This window comes from Lithobates pipiens, unplaced genomic scaffold (assembly GCF_037356315.1).
Source record: "Lithobates pipiens isolate NorthernLeopardFrog02 unplaced genomic scaffold, aLitPip1_a1.2 Scaffold_16, whole genome shotgun sequence".
Taxonomy (NCBI): Eukaryota; Metazoa; Chordata; class Amphibia; order Anura; family Ranidae; genus Lithobates; species Lithobates pipiens.
Window position 1 is genome coordinate 190,984,858 of NW_027507748.1, and position 19,019 is coordinate 191,003,876.

At 54.4% G+C, this 19,019-nt stretch overlaps 1 long non-coding RNA gene across 1 annotated transcript; it reads right to left on the reverse strand.

Moving 5' to 3' along the window:
* Positions 1-219: 219 nt before the first annotated feature.
* On the reverse strand, positions 220-11,264 carry LOC143984296 (uncharacterized). The gene is made up of 2 exons (XR_013274779.1): positions 11,136-11,264; positions 220-509 (listed from the first exon to the last, which is right to left on the reverse strand). It is a non-coding gene; the product is annotated as an uncharacterized LOC143984296 (long non-coding RNA).
* Between the last annotated feature and the right edge of the window lie 7,755 nt (positions 11,265-19,019).

Genomic DNA, 19,019 nt, shown 5'->3' on the forward strand with positions numbered 1-19,019 from the left:
ATAGATGCATGATGTCCATACAGATGATTTTATGTCTCTTATTTTGTTTTACTCTAGACTTTCCAACATCAATAAAAATCAAAAAACTGGAGGTGTCATAGGTACTTCACTTTCTTTTAAAGCCAACATCCCAAAAACGTAGAAGTTCTACCAAAAAGCAAATCCCCTCAAAATGGCAGGACTTTTCAGGCATAGACTGTGAGACTTACAACGTACATATAAAATCATACAATCACTTTATTATAACAATTTATCAAAAAGTATACACATAATAAAAAAGATACACAAATGTATTTTCAGGTATGCAACCTAGTTACATCCAAACTTGTTCAAAAATGAAAACAATTCTTTTCAATGTATATACAGGTGTGACATATCTATAACATGATCACATATGCACAACCAACTGAATCAATAATCTGCATATGATATGTCCTACGTGTTACGGAGTTTTCTCCTTCCTCAGGCATCCATCATTTATGCAGGTCCATGTTATTCGAAGTTTTGATCTACAATGATAAATAAGAACACGTGTACATGTATATAGACCTTGTTGGCGTAGGAGAGCGAAAAAAAAAAAGGGGGGGGAAAAGGGGATTATGTACCTAATCATACTCACATGCATAGAAGTATGTTCCAAATAAGGTCATATCATGACCAATTAATGTGAACCTTCAAACCAATTTGGTTGTACAAGTAGCAAAGACAGAGAGGCAGAACGCACAGAAGGGCAGAGTTAGGGACGAAGACGACACCTTCTCCCCTCTCTCCTAGCCCAATACACTGTGTGGAGCGATGAAAGATGTGTTTAAGGGTCCTCCAAAGACACAAACCGGGACCGTGTAGATAGGCAGCTGGAATGTATGAGATTGGGGGGAAGAAAAGTTGTACAGCAAGATAAGGGATTTTTTTTACCCAAACTGGATGGTACCCGGGCCTCGTGCCCGAAGAAACAAGGATTTACCTGTAATCCCTGAAGAGTTGGTATAACCCAACGAAAAGCGTCCGGCTTACATAGATGCATGATGTCCATACAGATGATTTTATGTCTCTTATTTTGTTTTACTCTAGACTTTCCAACATCATTCTGCCCTTCCAGTGGCCCATGTTGTGCAGGACTTGTTTTTACTTTATGATATGCCAAGAACCATGACGTCAATATGTATATGTGCTTTTCAGCATGCCCAGCGTGTATGCGATTCTGTGCATGCATTTTTGTGTTATTCAGTATGTTATACATGATCTCACACAGTATAATAAAATGTTCTTTGCTATGACTGCTTTTTGATATACATCTCTCATTTCAAAACTCCCCTTTTTTGTCGGTACCCACAAAAGCAACACTGTGTTTCATGTCACACGTTTATATAGTGATTGGCCTCATTTAAAGTCCCGCTGACCGCTTTCCCTTTTCTTTGTCTAAATTTTGGGATGGAGGCCAATTACTTTTGGTGCCTTGGACCCCATCATTCTTTATACCTATTCAAGATGGCCACCACGACCTCTGGCCAGACCGCTCATTCGCGGCACTACGACCTTTGTGACCCACCCCACTCGCCGAGATAGCTCCTGACGTCCGTGCATGCGCAGAGCGGGCAGGAAGACGCTGAGGGACTCAGAAAAGCCAGTGTAAGGGGGGGCCACCCACTATAGTAGCCAGGAATGAAGATACAATATCACAAGGAAGGGAAGGAAGAAAGCAAAAAAAGAGAGAGGAATGCAAAGAAAGGAAAGCGAGAGAGAATGGATGACAGGAGGGAGAAATGGAAGGAGAAGGGAAATAGATATAGCTTCTTTCTCTGCTGCAGACTTGAGCAAATCGCAGTATAGAAATGAAAATAGGAACTCTTAGTTACGAGACAACTGCTGTCCCAAAAGACCCACAGAAGGGACTGCCTATCTTATCAGTGCATTTAGCTGCCCACGAATCAGGACTGCACCTGGGAAAGGCTTGAACCCAGCTGGAAGCTGCCAACTGCAGAGGTAAGGGACATTCCACCACCATTCACTGATCATGCGGTATGAGGGGAAAAAAGGAGAATGCTGGGAGTGCACTAATCCTTTTCTTTTATAATATTCACTGGTCCTGAGGGAGGAGCCAAGGCGGAGCTTGTCACAGGTAGGCTGAAATGGGGGCACCAGGAAAGATCATTTATGTCCTGGAGCTAACTTTGCTGGCACTGACCCTGGAACTATCCAAGCACAATCAAATGGGAGGTCAATTAGCCACAGCTCAAGAAAGCCCAAGTAACCTCTAGAGCAGCCATTCTCAACCAGGGTTGGCTAGGGGTTCCTTGAGCTGTGGCTAAGCTCCTATCTGATGGTGCCTGCATATCTCCAGGTTGCACACCACCTGGTAGAGCCAGTGGTATGACTGCAAGGCTGCTGTAAGGGCAGCCTTCGAACACCACCAATGTAAGGGGGCATTTTCCCAATGACCCCTAATGGACTAATCTTACCAGGGGTTCTCTGAGATTTTCTATCTCAAGATTTGTTCTGGGATAAAAAGGTTGAGAATAGCTAATCTAAGGAAAACCCGGCTTGTGAATGCTGCACTTGATTGTAATACTATAGTGCTACCGTATAGTCAACCTGTGGAAAATCTCATTGCTACACATGTTCTTTACATTCTGGGTGACCTGGCCCTTGCTTGACCCAGAGGGAAGCTAGTCCTCTTCTGAGGGACCCAAAACAGATCATTTTACAAAGGCTCACCCAAAGTCCTTAACATGATTGCTGTTTGTGGTCTAGCCCAATGCCTAATGCCTTTGAGCATACGGCTTTTTTTCTCAGGCATTTTTGCCCCCTTTATTTTCACCTGTTGACCCTGTAACATATCCTGTCCTAGAGTGACAATGCTTAACTCAATGTACTATATCCATGGAGAAGCCATGTTGTCAGTCTAATGCCCCATACACACTATCAGATTTTCTGCTGGTTTTTTTTCCTTTAAATTTACCAAAACCGTGTAGTGGAAGGGCCTGTCTGATTGTATACAAATTGAAACTCCTAAGGTTTGACCTCTTATATGGTGTAGTGTCACAGTTTGCTGCCTATCACAGGATGCTGCGGAAGTGACGTTGTTGCGTACTGCGCATGCGTGATGCGTTCCAAACACTCGCGCCGTGCGTTCCAACATAGTTTCGGCAATACAGTTCAGTGAAACCATCACATAATGTTACGGAAGTGATGTTACACACAACACAAACACTGGGCCACGTTGTTGCGTACTGCGCATGCGCGATGCATTCCAAACACTCGCGCCGTGCGTTCCAACATAGTTTCGGCAATACAGTTCAGCGAAACCATCACATAATGTTACGGAAGTGATGTTACACACAACACAAACACTGGGCCGTTCGTTACAACACTAATACTTCCCTTGTTACCTAGTAGGTTTTGCATTGCTGGGACTTGTAGTGCCTATGTAGTGTCACATTTTTCTGCCTATCACAGGATGCTGCGGAAGTGACGTTGCCGCCAGAAATTGCGTACTGCGCATGCGCGATGCGTTCCAAACACTCGCGCCGTGCGCTCCAACATAGTTTCGGCAATACCGTTCAGCGAAACCATCACATAATGTTACGGAAGTGATGTTACACACAACCCAAACACTGGGCCGTTCGTTACAACACTAATACTTCCCTTGTTACCTAGTAGGTTTTGCATTGCTGGGACTTGTAGTGCCTATCCTGAGCTACATGCTTCAATGTTCATTGAAGCTCGCGGATAGGGATGAGGACACTGAACATTGAAGCATGTAGCTCAGGATAGGCACTACAAGTCCCAGCAATGCAAAACCTACTAGGTAACAAGGGAAGTATTAGTGTTGTAACGAACGGCCCAGTGTTTGTGTTGTGTGTAACATCACTTCCGTAACATTATGTGATGGTTTCGCTGAACTGTATTGCCGAAACTATATTGGAACGCACGGCGCGAGTGTTTGGAACGCATCGCGCATGCGCAGTACGCAATTTCTGGCGGCAACGTCACTTCCGCAGCATCCTGTGATAGGCAGCAAAATGTGACACTACTCCTATCCTGAGCTACATGCTTAAATGTTCAGTGTCCTCATCCTTATCCCCGAGCTTTAATGTTCAGTGTCCATCCTTATCCCCCAGCTTCAATGTTCAGTGTCCATCCTTATCCCCGTGCTTCAATGTTCAGTGTCCTCATGCTTATCCCTGTGCTTCAATGTTCAGTGTCCTCATCCTTATCCCCGAGCTTCAATGTTCAGTGTCCTCATCCTTATCCCCAAGCTTCAATGTTCAGTGTCCTCATGCTTCTCCCCGAGCTTCAATGTTCAGTGTCCTCATCCTTATCCCCGAGCTTCAATGTTCAGTGTCCTCATCCTTATCCCTGTGCTTCAATGTTCAGTGTCCTCATCCTTATCCCCGATCTTCAATGTTCAGTGTCCTCATCCTTATCCCCATGCTTCGATGTTCAGTGTCCTCATCGAAGCAGGGGGATAAGGATGAGGACACTGAACATTGAAGCTCACGGATAGGGATGAGGACACTGAACATTGAAGCTCGGGGATAAGGATGAGGACACTGAACATTGAAGCACAGGGATAAGGATGAGGACACTGAACATTGAAGCTCGGGGATAAGCATGAGGACACTGAACATTGAAGCTCGGGGATAAGGATGAGGACACTGAACATTGAAGCTCGGGGATAGGGATGAGGACACTGAACATTGAAGCTCGGGATAAGGATGAGGACACTGAACATTGAAGCACAGGGATAAGGATGAGGACACTGAACATTGAAGCTTGCGGATAGGGATGAGGACACTGAACATTGAAGCATGGGGATAGGGATGAGGACACTGAACATTGAAGCACAGGGATAAGGATGAGGGCACTGAACATTGAAGCTTGCGGATAGGGATGAGGACACTGAACATTGAAGCATGGGGATAGGGATGAGGACACTGAACATTGAAGTTCGGGGATAAGGATGAGGACACTGAACATTGAAGCAGGGGGATAGGGATGAGGACACTGAACATTGAAGCTCGCGGATAGGGATGAGGACACTGAACATTGAAGCACGGGGATAAGGATGGACACTGAACATTGAAGCTGGGGGATAAGGATGGACACTGAACATTGAAGCTCGGGGATAAGGATGAGGACACTGAACATTGAAGCATGTAGCTCAGGATAGGCACTACAAGTCCCAGCAATGCAAAACCTACTAGGTAACAAGGGAAGTATTAGTGTTGTAACGAACGGCCCAGTGTTTGTGTTCTGTGTAACTTCACTTCCGTAACATTATGTGATGGTTTCGCTGAACTGTATTGCCGAAACTATGTTGGAACGCACGGCGCGAGTGTTTGGAACGCATCGCGCATGCGCAGTACGCAACAACGTCACTTCCGCAGCATCCTGTGATAGGCAGCAAACTGTGACACTACAATGGTTTTGCTTTTTATCTGTGTTGCAACCCGCCGTTTCACACAGGCAAAACCGCCCTGCAACACAACAAAACCGGACCATCAGCACACTGTAAAGCTGCCCCGCAATAGCGAGGCACAATGTGAGAACTACGGTCCCCCCCGCTGTTTGTATAGGCTTCAATTGTGGCCCTGAAATGGTATCTCCCATCAAGGGATGCCTCCTATGATGTGCGCTTGCGCCCTGGTCACATCACTCCAGCTGATCGGCATATCAGCTGAAGTGCCGCTCCGTTCTGCGCATGCACGGGCACTATTCGATGGGGGGCACTTCTCGACAGAACACTGGCAGCAGGAAATGTGGATAGGGGGCAGTAATCACACTGTGTGTGTGTACACTCCAATGTCATCTAAGAGCGATCCTGTGTAATGTGCTGGAGGGGCGCTGCAGTGACAGGAGAGGATGAGGAGGGGAAGGTCACAGAGAAATTGTACACAATGAAGGGGGGGGTAATAGTTTGTACTTTGGATGTTTGTGGAGAAGGGGGATGGGCATTTATCTGTGCTGAGAAGTGTAATCAGGATGGGGGGGGGGTGTATTTGCTAGAAGGAGGATTGGGTCGGAATATGAGCTAGGACAGTTTTGGGGGATTTGACGGGGAATGTTTTCTCTAAGGGTGTGGGAATTTCTGCTAAGAGGGGGGAATTTGTGCTTTGGGAGATTTGGGTAGGGAAGAAGAATTTTTTGCTAGGAAAAGGGTAATTTGGAGGGGGTTGTGGATTTGTTATACAAGGAGGAACGGGGGGGGGGGGGGATTTGTGATTTAGGGGATTTTTTTTTTTGCTGGGGGGATTTGTGTTAGGAGGCGGGGTTGAGGGAGGATTTGTGTTAGGAGGCGGGGTTGAGGGAGGATTTGTGCTGGGAGAATGGATTGGGGAGGATTGTTGCTACAAGGGGGGATTGCAAGGATTTTTGCAAGGAAGAGGGATTGGATGGATTTGTGCTAGAAAAAGTGATTTGGGGGATTTGTTCTAGGAGGAGGGATTGGCGGAAGGATTTGGGCTAGGATAGGGAATTGGGGGAGTAGATTTCTGTGGGAGATTTGGGTAGGGAGGAAGATTTGTGCTAGGAAAAGGGTAACTTGGATAGGGTTGTAGATTTGGGGGACGATTGGGGGGATTTGTGCTAGGATAGGGAATTGGGGGAGTAGATTTCTGTTAGGAGGGGGGATTGGGGTGGGATGTGAGTTGGGGGGGCATAATAACTGTGTAGTGGATACTCCAACTTTGAATTAAATTTAATGTTTAAAAGTGACCCATTGCTGCAGGCACCTGATAGCTTATCAGTATCTAATGTGATTGGTATATATATGGAATGGCGGGGCTGTGCTGCTGTAGTGATTGCCAAATTAGTTTATGCAACAAAGCTAACATGACATTGATGTGCAAGGATGTGGACGCTCGTGTGGGTTTAAAGCGCCACTAAAATGACGATAAAACGCTGCTTTACTGCCGACAACCCCCTCGCCCCCACCAAAATAATGGTGTGTCCCTTTACAGTGTTGTAGGAGGGATGGGGAGATTTGTGCTGGGGGGAGGGGGGCCAGTCAGGTGGGGGGGAAGGAGCCACTCTCATGTAAGTTGGGGACCTCTGTCATGCCGGGTGTGGGGGGCCCCTGTCATGCAGGGTGTTGGGGCCCCTATCATGCAGTGTATTGGGGCCCCTGTCATGCAGGGTGTCGGGGGGGCCCCTGTCATGCAGGGTGTCGGGGGGCCCCTGTCCTGCAGCGTGTGGAGGGCCCCTGTCATGCAGGGACTCCTGTCATGTAGGGTGTGGGGGGCCCCTGTCATGCAGGGTGTTGGGGCCCCTATCATGCAGTGTATTGGGGCCCCTGTCATGCAGGGTGTCGGGGGCCCCTGTCAGGCAGTATATCAGGGCCACTGTCCTGCAGGGTGTCGGGGGGCCCCTGTCCTACAGAGTATCGGGCCCCCGTCCTGCAGTGTATCACGGGGGCCCCGTCCTGCAGGGTGTGGAGGGCCCCTGTCAAGCATGGCGTTGGGGCCCCTGTCATGCAGGGGCTCCTGTCATGTAGGGTGTGGGGGGCCCCTGTCATGCAGTGTATTGTGGCCCCTGTCCTGCAGGGTGTCGGGGGCCCCTATCCTGCAGGGTATCGGGGGGGCCCTGTCCTGCAGGGTATCGGGGGACCCTGTCATGTAGGGTGTGGGGGCCCCCCGTCATGCAGTGTATCGGGGGCCCCTTCCATGTACGGTGTGGGGGCCCCCTGTCCTGCAGGGTGTGGGGGGGGCCCCTGTCATGCACTGTATCAGGGCCCGTCATGCAGCGGCTCATGTCATGCAGGGTGTTGGGGCCCCTATCATGCAGTGTATTGGGGCCACTGTCATGCAGGGTGTCGGGGAGACCCTGTCATATAGGGTGTGGGGGGCCCCTGTCCTGCAGGGTGTGGGGGGCCCCCCGTCATGCAGTGTATCGGGGGCCCCTTCCATGTACGGTGTGGGGGCCCCCTGTCCTGCAGGGTGTGGGGGGGCCCCTGTCATGCAGGGTGTTGAGGGCCCCTATCATGCACTGTACCAGGGCCCGTCATGCAGGGTGTTGGGGCCCCTATCATGCAGTGTATTGGGGCCACTGTCATGCAGGGTGTCGGGGGCCCCCATCCTGCAGTGTATCGGGGCCCCCGTCCTGCAGTGTATCAGGGCCCCTGTCCTGCAAGGTACTGGGCCCCTGTCATGCAGGGTATCGGGGGGCCCTGTCCTGCAGGGTGTAGAGGGCCCCTGTCATGCATGGTGTTGGGACCCCTGTCATGCAGGGCTCCTGTCATGTAGGGTGTGGGGGGCCCCTGTCATGCAGGGTGTTGGGGCTCCTGTACTGCAGGGTGTCGGGGGCCCCTGTTATGTAGGGTGTCGGGGGCCCCTGTCATGTAGGGTGTCGGGGGCCCCTGTCCTGCAGGGTGTGGGGCCCCCCTCATGCAGTGTATGGGAGCCCCTTCCATGTAGGGTGTGGGGGACCCCTGTCCTGCAGGGTATCGGGGGGCCCTGTCATGTAGGGTGTGGGGGGCCCCTGTCCTGCAGGGTGTGGGGGACCCCTGTCCTGCAGGTTATCCGGGGACCCCTGTCCTGCAGGTTATCCGGGGGCCCCTGTCCTGCAGGGTATCCGGGGGGCACCTCTCATGTAGGGTGTGGGGGCCCCCCTCATGCAGTGTATGGGGGCCCCTTCCATGTACGGGGTGGGGGGCCCTGTTCTGCAGGGTGTGGGGGACCCCTGTCCTGCAGGGTATCCGGGGGGCCCTTGTCATGTAGGGTGTTGGGGGCCCCTGTCCTGCAGGGTGTCGGGGGCCACTGTCATGCAGAGTACCGGGTCCCCTGTCATACAGGGTATCGGGGCCCCTGTCATGCAGTGTATTGGGGCCCCTGTCCTGCAGTGTATCGGGGGCCCCTGTCCTGCAGGGTATCGGGGGCCCCTGTCATGTAGGGTGTGGGACCCCCTTCATGCAGTATATGGGGGCCCCTTCCATATACGGTGTGGGGGGCCCCTATCATGTAGGGTGTGGGGGGCCCCTGTCCTACAAGGTATCGGGGCCCCTGTCATGTAGGGTGTGGGGGGCCCCTGTCCTGCAGGGTGTGGGGCCCCCCTCATGCAGTGTATGGGGGCCCCTTCCATGTACGGTGTGGGGGACCCCTGTCCTGCATGGTGTCGGGGCACCTGTCATGTAGGGTGTGGGGGGCACCTGTCATGCAGGGTGTGGGGCCCCTTCCATGTATGGTGTGGGGGCCCCTGTCCTGCAGGGTATCCAGGGGCCCTGTCCTGCAGGGTATCCGGGGGCCCCTGTCATGTATGGGGTGGGGGGCCCTGTTCTGCAGGGTGTGGGGGGCCCCTGTCCTGCAGGGTATCGGGGGCCCCTGTCCTGCATGGTGACGGGGCCCCTGTCATGCAGGGGCTCCTGTCATGTAGGGTGTGGGGGGCCCCTGTCATGCACTGTATTGGGGCCCCTGTCCTGCAGGGTGTCGGGGGCCACTGTCATGCAGAGTACCGGGGCCCCGTCATGCAGGGTATCGGGCCCCCTGTCATGCAGTGTATTGGGGCCCCTGTCCTGCAGGGTGTCGGGGGCCCCTGTCCTGCAGGGTATCGGGGGCCCCTGTCCTGCAGGGTATCGGGGGCCCCTGTCCTGCAGGGTGTGGGGGCCCCTATCCTGTAGGGTGTGGGGGGCCCCTGTCCTGCAGGATGTCAGGGGGGCCACTGTCATGTAGGGTGTGGGGAGCCCCTGTCCTGCAGGGTGTGGGGGACCCCTGTCCTGCAGGGTATCCGGGGGCCCCTGTCATGCAGGGTGTGGGGGGCCCCTGTCATGCAGGGTGTGGGGGCCCCTATCATGCAGTGTATTGTGGCCCCTGTCATGCAGGGTGTCGGGGGCCCCTGTCATGCAGGGTGTCGGGGGCCCCTGTCCTGCAGGGTGTGGGGGTCCCCTGTCCTGCAGGGTGTGGGGGTCCCCTGTCCTGCAGGGTGTGGGGGCCCCTTCCATGTACGGTGTGGGGGGCCCCTGTCCTGCAGGATGTCAGGGGGGCCACTTTCATGTAGGGTGTGGGGAGCCCCTGTCCTGCAGGGTGTGGGGGACCCCTGTCCTGCAGGGTATCCGGGGGCCCCTGTCCTGCAGGGTATCCGGGGGGCCCCAGTTATGTAGGGTGTGGGGGCCCTCCTCATGCAGTGTATGGGGGCCCCTTCCATATACAGCGTGGGGGGCCCCTGTCCTGCAGGGTGTGGGAGACCCCTGTCCTGCAGGGTATTAGGGGCTCCTGTCATGCAGGGTGTTGGGGGTCCCTGTCCTGCAGGGTGTCGGGGGCCACTGTCATGCAGAGTACCGGGCCCCCTGTCCTGCAGGGTGTCGGGGCCCCTGTCCTGCAGGGTATCGGGGCCCCTGTTCTGCAGGGTGTGGGGCCCCCCTCATGCAGTGTATGGGGGCCCCTTCCATGTACGGTGTAGGGGACCCCTGTCCTGCATGGTATCGGGGACCCCTGTCATGTAGGGTGTGGGGGGCCCCTTTCCTGCAGGGTGTGGGGCCCTCCTCATGCAGTGTATGGGGGCCCATTCCATGTACGGTGTGGGGGACCACTGTCCTGCATGGTGTCGGGGAACCTGTCATGTAGGGTGTTGGGGGACACAATCATGCAGTGTATTGGGGCCCCCGTCCTGCAGGGTGTCGGGGGCCCCTGTCCTGCAGTGTATCGGGGGTGGCCCCTGTCCTGCAGTGTATCGGGGGTGGCCCCTGTCCTGCAGTGTATCGAGGGGCCATCCTGTAGTATATCGGGGGCCCCAGTCCTGCAGTGTATGGGGGGGCCCTGTCATGTAGTGTGTGGGGGCCCCTGTCCTGCAGTGTATCGGGGCCCCTGTCCTGCAGTGTATCGGGGGGCCGTCATGTAGTATATCGAGGGCCCCTGTCCTGCAGTGTATGGGGGGCCCTGTCATGCAGTGTATCGGGGGCCATCATGTAGTGTATCGGGGCCCCGTCATGTAGTGTGTGGGGGCCCCTGTCCTGCAGTGTATCGGGCCCCTGGGATCTCTGAGGACTGCTCTGCTCCTCAGTGTGGACGGTGATTTCTGTTCCCTCAGAGCAGAAAGGAGGAGAGGAAACACTGACAGATCATTACACAAGCCGGTCCCGCCCACACATCCCGACACTGGACCCGCCCCCCTGGTCAGCTGACATCAGTCCTAATCACACTTACTAGTTCTCCGATAGAGGTGCGATGAAGAAGCTGGGGGTGTAGCCTCTGATTTTACCAACGGAGAGCGTGGTGTCGGGTCTCACTCCCTCCTCCTGAAACCACCTACAAAATGGCGCCGGTCGGCCTGCGAGCGCTAACCGCCGGCCCCCTCCAGCCAATCAGATGCCGCTGCGTGACGCACGCTCTGGCTGATATCTTTGCTGTACTGAAACCGATAGCTGCAGAGAGGATTCAGCTTTATCCTCCCTCCAGCCTGCAGGGGGCGATAGAGCACTGTTGTGTAGTGAGGGAAGGCTGTCCGTTCTTCCCCTCCTCTATGCCTTTCTCACATAACTGCAGGGAGGAAGGAAAGGACGATTCACAGTGTCTGGAAGTGCAGGGGGTTCTGTGCTGATTGATTATCAGTGCAGCCCCACCAAGAAAGCCCACACTGGATCACCAGGGATTGTCACCACCAGGTATGCCAATCAGTGCCCACAATGGGCATCACTGATTGGCAGCCATTATTGTTTGGCACCTTATCAGTGTTTGACAGGGCAGCCCCATCAGTGCTGCATATTAGTGACCATCGTCAGTGCAGCCCCATCTGTGCCCTCTTTCAGTGACACCTATGTATACCCATCAGTGTCACCTATCACTGCCACATATTAGTGCCCATCATCGGTGCCACCTTATCAGTGCTTGTCAGTGCAGCCCCATTTGTGCCGCTTGTCAGTGCGACCTATGTAAACCCATAAGTGCTGCATATCAGTGCCACCTCATTGGTGCCCATCAGTGCCACCTTATTAGTGCCAGTTAGTGCAGCCCCATCAGTGCCCACCATTGAAGGAGAAAGTATACTTATTTCCTAAGTTTTTTCTTTCAAAGTTTTCGGCGCTTTTTTTTTTTTGTTTAGCAGAAAATAAAAACTGCAAAGGTGATCAATTAACACCAAAATAAAGCTCTATTTGTGGGAACAAAATGATAACAATGTGGTTTGTGTACAGTGTAGCATGACCGCGCAATTGTCATTCACAATGTGACAGCGCTGAAAGCTGAAAATAGGTCTGGGAAGGAAGGTGTATAAGCTGCTCGGTATTGAAGTGGTTAATATTAAAAACCTGAGTATTACTTCACATTTGTCCTCCGCAGTGTCACCATTTTTGCCTCAATTTTTCCCCATAACCCCTCCCCCACTAAACTCATGTATATGTCCATATATCTTCTATCAAGTGTCCAGACAATCTGATGCAGATTTTGACGTTTAAAAAAAACAAAACGGGTATGATCTCTTGCCGTGACCCTCAATTTACTAGGGTAAAGGAGATTTAACCTTTTTATTATCCAATTTTCTTTACAATTTTGTTAAACACTTTTTAAAATATTTCACAGTGCTTCTGGGGAAGGGATGGGGGGTATGGGGCAGTGGATGGTGTCAGTAGCACACAGCGGGTTGGAGGAGGAGAACACGGGGTCGAGGGGGAACGGGGGTGGGTTTGAGGTGCCGCGGGGGGATTGTTGTTTGCCGCGACCCCAAACAAAAACCAACCGCCACTGGAGTGTATGGTGGTGGATGGTATGTGCAGGAGAGGAGTGCAGAGAGTTTGGAGGTGGTTAGTATGTGCAGGAGAGGAGTGCTGAGTATATGGAGCTGGATAGGATGGGCCAGAGAGAAGTGTATGGAGGTGGGTGGTATGTGCGGGAGAGGAGTGTATGGAGGAGGGTAGTATATGCGGGAGAGGAGTGCGGAGTGTATGGAGGTGGGTAGTATGTGCGGGAGAGGAGTGCGGAGTGTATGGAGGTGGATAGTATGTGAAGGAGAGGAGTGCAGAGTGTATGGAAGTGGGTAGTATGTGCGGGAGAGGAGTGCGTGGAGGTGGGTAAAATGTGCGGGAGAGGAGTGCGTGGAGGTGGGTAAAATGTGCGGGAGAGGAGTGCGTGGAGGTGGGTAAAATGTGCGGGAGGGGAGTGCGTGGAGGTGGGTAAAATGTGCGGGAGAGGAGTGCGTGGAGGTGGGTAGTACGTGCGGGAGAGGAGTGCGTGGAGGTGGGTAGTACGTGCGGGAGAGGAGTGCGTGGAGGTGGGTAGTACGTGCGGGAGAGGAGTGCGTGGAGGTGGGTAGTACGTGCGGGAGAGGAGTGCGTGGAGGTGGGTAGTACGTGCGGGAGAGGAGTGCGTGGAGGTGGGTAGTACGTGCGGGAGAGGAGTGCGTGGAGGTGGGTAGTACGTGTGGGAGAGGAGTGCGTGGAGGTGGGTTGTAAGTGCGGGAGAGGAGTGCGTGGAGGTGGGTAGTATGTGCGGGAGAGGAGTGTATAGAAGTGGGTAGTATGTGCGGCAGAGGAGTGCGGAGTGTATGGAGGTGGGTAGTATGTGCGGGAGAGGATTGCGGAGTGTATGGAGGTGGGTAGTATGTGTGGGAGAGGAGTGCATGGAGGTGGGTAGTATGTGCGGGAAAGGAGTACGGAGTGCATGGAGGTGGCTAGTATGTGCGGCAGTGGAGTGCGGAGTGCATGGAGGTGGGTGGTATGTGCGGAAGAGGAGTGCGGAGTGTATGGAGGTGGATAGTATGTACAGGAGAGGAGTGCTTGGAGGTGGGTTGTATGTGCGGGAGAGGAGTGCAAGAGGGTGGTAGTATGTGCGGGAGAGGAGTGCAAGAGGGTGGTAGTATGTGCGGGAGAAGAGTGCATGGAGGTGGGTAAAATGTGCGGGAGAGGAGTGCATGTAGGTGGGTAAAACGTGCAGGAAAGGAGTTCGTGGAGGTGGGTAAAATGTGCGGGAGAGGAGTGCGTGGAGGTGGGTAGTATGTGCGGGAGAGGAGTGCATGGAGGTGGGTAGTATGTGCGGGAGAGAAGTGTATGGAGGTGGGTAGTATTTGCGGGAGAGGAGTGTATGGAGGCGGGTAATATGTGCGGGAGAGGAGTGAATGGAGGTGGGTAGTATGTGCGGGAAAGGAGTGCGGAGTGTATGGAGGTGGGTAGTATGTGCGGGAGAGGAGTGCATGGAGGTGGGTAGTATGTGCGGGAGAGAAGTGTATGGAGGTGGGTAGTATTTGCGGGAGAGGAGTGTATGGAGGCGAGTAATATGTGTGGGAGAGGAGTGAATGGAGGTGGGTAGTATGTGCGGGAAAGGAGTGCGGAGTGTATGGAGGTGGGTAGTATGTGCGGGAGAGGAGTGCATGGAGGTGGGTAGTATGTGCGGGACAGAAGTGTATGGAGGTGGGTAGTATTTGCGGGAGAGGAGTGTATGGAGGTGGGTAGTATGTGCGGGAGAGGAGTGAATGGAGGTGGGTAGTATGTGCGGGAAAGGAGTGCGGAGTGTATGGAGGTGGGTAGTATGTGCTGGAGAGGAGGGCATGGAGGTGGGTAGTATGTGTGGGAGAGGAGTGCATGGAGGTGGGTAGTATGTGCGGGAGAGGAGTGCGGAGTGTATGGAGGTGGATAGGATGGGCCGGAGAGAAGTGTATGGAGGTGGGTAGTATGTGCGGGAGAGGAGTGTGGAGTGTATGGAGGTGGGTAGTATGTGCGGCAGAGGAGTGCGTGGAGGTGGGTAAAATGTGCGAGAGAGGAGTGCGTGGAGGTGGGTAGTACGTGCGGGAGTAGAGTGCGTGGAGGTGGGTAGTACGTGCGGGAGAGGAGTGCGTGGAGGTGGGTAGTACGTGCGGGAGAGGAGTGCGTGGAGGTGGGTAGTACGTGCGGGAAAGGAGTGCGTGGAGGTGGGTAGTACGTGCGGGAAAGGAGTGCGTGGAGGAGGGTTGTATGTGCGGGAGAGGAGTGCATGGAGGTGGGTAGTATGTGCGGGAGAGGAGTGCGGAGTGTATAGAAGTGGGTAGTATGTGCGGCAGAGGAGTGCGGAGTGTATGGAGGTGGGTAGTATGTGCGGGAGAGGATTGCGGAGTGTATGGAGGTGGGTAGTATGTGCGGGAGAGGATTGCGGAGTGTATGGAGATGGGTAGTATGTGTGGGAGAGGAGTGCATGGAGGTGGGTAGTATGTGCGGCAGTGGAGTGCGGAGTGCATGGAGGTGGGTGGTATGTGCGGAACAGGAGTGCGGGGTGTATGGAGGTGGATAGTATGTACAGGAGAGGAGTGCTTGGAGGTGGGTAGTATGTGCGGGAGAGGAGTGCAAGAGGGTGGTAGTATGTGCGGGAGAGGAGTGCAAGAGGGTGGTAGTATGTGCGGGAGAAGAGTGCATGGAGGTGGGTAAAATGTGCGGGAGAGGAGTGCATGGAGGTGGGTAAAACGTGCAGGAAAGGAGTGCGTGGAGGTGGGTAAAATGTGCGGGAGAGGAGTGCGTGGAGGTAGGTAAAATGTGCGGGAGAGGAGTGCGTGGAGATGGGTAGTATGTGCGGGAGAGGAGTGTGTGGAGGTGGGTAGTACGTGCGGGAGAGGAGTGCGTGGAGGTGGGTTGTACATGCGGGAGAGCAGTGCGTGTAGGTGGGTAGTAAGTGCGGGAAAGGAGTGTGGAGTGTATGGAGGTGGGTAGTATGTGTGGGAGAGGAGTCCATGGAGGTGGGTAGTATGTGCGGGAGAGGAGTGCGGAGTATATGGAGGTGGTTAGTATGTGCGTGAGAGGAGTATATGAGGTGGGTGGTATGTGCGGGAAAGGAGTGCATGGAGGTGAGTGGTATGTGCAGGAGAGGAGTGTATGGAGGTGGGTAGTAGGTGCGGTAGAGGTGTGCATGGAGGTGGGTAGTATGTGCGGGAGAGGAGTGCGGAGTGTATGGAGGTGGCTAGTATGTGCGTGAGAGGAGTGTATGAGGTGGGTGGTATGTGTGGGAGAGGAGTGAATGGAGGTGGGTAGTATGTGCGGGAAAGGAGTGCGGAGTGTATGGAGGTGGGTAGTATGTGCTGGAGAGGAGGGCATGGAGGTGGGTAGTATGTGCGGGAAAGGAGTGCGGAGTGTATGGAGGTGGGTAGTATGTGCGCGAGAGGAGTGCAGAGTGTATGGAGGTGGTTAGTATGTGCATGAGAGGAGTATATGAGGTGGGTGGTATGTGCGGGAAAGGAGTGTATGAGGTGGGTGGTATGTGCGGGAGAGGAGTGCATGGGGGTCGGTAGGAAGTGCGGGAGAGGAGTGCGGAGTGTATGGAGGTGGGTAGTATGTACGGGAGAGGAGTGCATGGAGGTGGGTAGTATGTGCGGGAGAGGAGTGCATGGAGTTGGGTAGTATGTGTGGGAGAGGAGTGCATGGAGGTGGGTAGTGCGTGGAGGTGGGTAGTATGTGCGGGAGAGGAGTGCGGAGTGCATGGAGGTTGGTAGTATGTGCGGGAGAGGAGTGCATGGAGGTCGGTAGTAAGTGCGGGAGAGGAGTGCGGAGTGCATGGAGGTGGGTAGTATGTGCGGGAGAGGAGTGCATGGAGGTGGGTAGTATGTGCGGGAGAGGAGTGCATGGAGGTGGGTAGTATGTGCGGGAGAGGAGTGTATGGAGGTGGGTGGTATGTGCGGGAGAGGAGTGCATGGAGGTGGGTAGTATGTGCGGGAGAGGAGTGTATGGAGGTGGGTGGTATGTGCGGGAGAGGAGTGCATGGAGGTGGGTGGTATGTGCGGGAGAGGAGTGCATGGAGGTGGGTAGTATGTGCGGGAGAGGAGTGCATGGAGGTGGGTAGTATGTGCGGGAGAGGAGTGCATGGAGGTGGGTAGTATGTGCGGGAGAGGAGTGCATGGAGGTGGGTAGTATGTGCGGGAGAGGAGTGCGGAGTGCATGGAGGTGGGTAGTATGTGCGGGAGAGGAGTGCATGGAGGTTGGTAGTTAGTGCGGGAGGAGTGCATGGAGCTGGGTAGTATGTGCGGGAGAGGAGTGCGGAGTGTATGGAGGTGGGTAGTATGTGCGGGAGAGGAGTGCGGAGTGTATGGAGTTGGCTAGTATGTGCGTGAGAGGAGTGTATGGAGGTGGGTGATATGTGCGGGAGAGGAGTGCATGGAGGTGGGTAGTATGTGCGGGAGAGGAGTGCATGGAGGTGGGTAGTATGTGCCAGAGAGGAGTGCATGGAGGTGGGTAGTATGTGCGGGAGAGGAGCGTATGAGCTGGGTGGTATGTGCGGGAGAGGAGTGTATGAGGTGGGTGGTATGTGCGGGAGAGGAGTGCATGGAAGTGGGTGGTATGTGCGGGAGAGGAGTGCATGGAGGTGGGTGGTATGTGCCGGAGATGAATGCATGGAGGTGGGTAGTACGTGCAGGAGAGGAGTGCGTGGAGGTGGGTAGTATGTGTGGGAGAGGAGTGCATGGAGGTGGGTAGTATGTGTGGGAGATGAATGCATGGAGGTGGGTAGTAAGTGCGGGAGAGGAGTGCATGGAGTTGGGTAGTATGTGTGGGAGAGGAGTGCATGGAGGTGGGTAGTACGTGCAGGAGAGGAGTGCGTGGAGGTTGGTAGTATGTGCGGGAGAGGAGTGCGTGGAGGTTGGTAGTATGTGCGGGAGAGGAGTGCGGAGTGTATGGAGGTGGGTAGTATGTGCGTGAGAGGAGTGTATGGAGGTGGGTAGTATGTGCGGGAGAGGAGTGCGGAGTGTTTGGAGTTGGGTAGTATGTGTGGGAGAGGAGTGCATGGAGGTGGGTAGTACGTGCGGGAGAGGAGTGCGTGGAGATGGGTAGTATGTGCGGGAAAAGAGTGCATGGAGGTGGGTGGTATGTGCGAGAGAAAAGTGCATGGAGGTAGGTAGTACGTGCGGGAGAGGAGTGCATGGAGGTGGGTAGTATATGCCTGAGAGGAGTGTATGGAGGTGGGTAGTGTGTGCGGGAGAGGACTGCATGGAGGTGGGTAGTGTGTGCGGGAGAGGAGTGCATGGAGGTGGGTAGTGTGTGCGGGAGATGAGTGTATGGAGGTGGGCAGTATCTGCGGGAGAGGAGTGTGGAATGTATGGAGGAGGGTAGTATGTGCGGGAGAGGAGTGCATGGAGGTGGGTAGTATGTGCGGGAGAGGAGTGCATGGAGGTGGGTAGTAAGTGTGGGAGAGGAGTGCATGGAGGTGGGTAGTATTTGCGGGAGAGGAGTGTATGAGGTGGGTGGTATGTGCGGGAGAGGAGTGTATGAGGTGGGTAGTATGTGTGGGAGAGGAGTGCATGGAGGTGGGTGGTATGTGCGGGAGAGGAGTGCATGGAGGTGGGTGGTATGTGCGGGAGAGGAGTGCATGGAGGTCGGTGGTATGTGCGGGAGAGGAGTGCATGGAGGTGGGTGGTATGTGTGGGAGAGGAGTGCGAAGTGTATGGAGGTGGGTAGTATGTGCGGGAGAGGAGTGCAGAGTGTATGGAGGTGGGTAGTATGTGCGGGAGAGGAGTGTATGGAGGTGGGTAGTATGTGCAGGAGAGGAGTGTATGGAGGTGGGTGGTATGTGCGGGAAAGGAGTGCATGGAGGTGGGTAGTACGTGCGGGAGAGGAGTGCATGGAGGTGGGTAGTATGTGGGGGAGAGGAGTGCATGGAGGTGGGTAGTGCGTGGAGGTGGGTAGTATGTGCGGGAGAGGAGTGCGGAGTGCATGGAGGTTGGTAGTATGTGCGGGAGAGGAGTGCATGGAGGTGGGTAGTATGTGCGGGAGAGGAGTGCGGAGTGCATGGAGGTGGGTAGTATGTGCGGGAGAGGAGTGCATGGAGGTGGGTAGTATGTGCGGGAGAGGAGTGCATGGAGGTGGGTAGTATGTGCGGGAGAGGAGTGTATGGAGGTGGGTGGTATGTGCGGGAGAGGAGTGCATGGAGGTGGGTAGTATGTGCGGGAGAGGAGTGTATGGAGGTGGGTGGTATGTGCGGGAGAGGAGTGCATGGAGGTGGGTGGTATGTGCGGGAGAGGAGTGCATGGAGGTGGGTAGTATGTGCGGGAGAGGAGTGCATGGAGGTGGGTAGTATGTGCGGGAGAGGAGTGCATGGAGGTGGGTAGTATGTGCGGGAGAGGAGTGCATGGAGGTGGGTAGTATGTGCGGG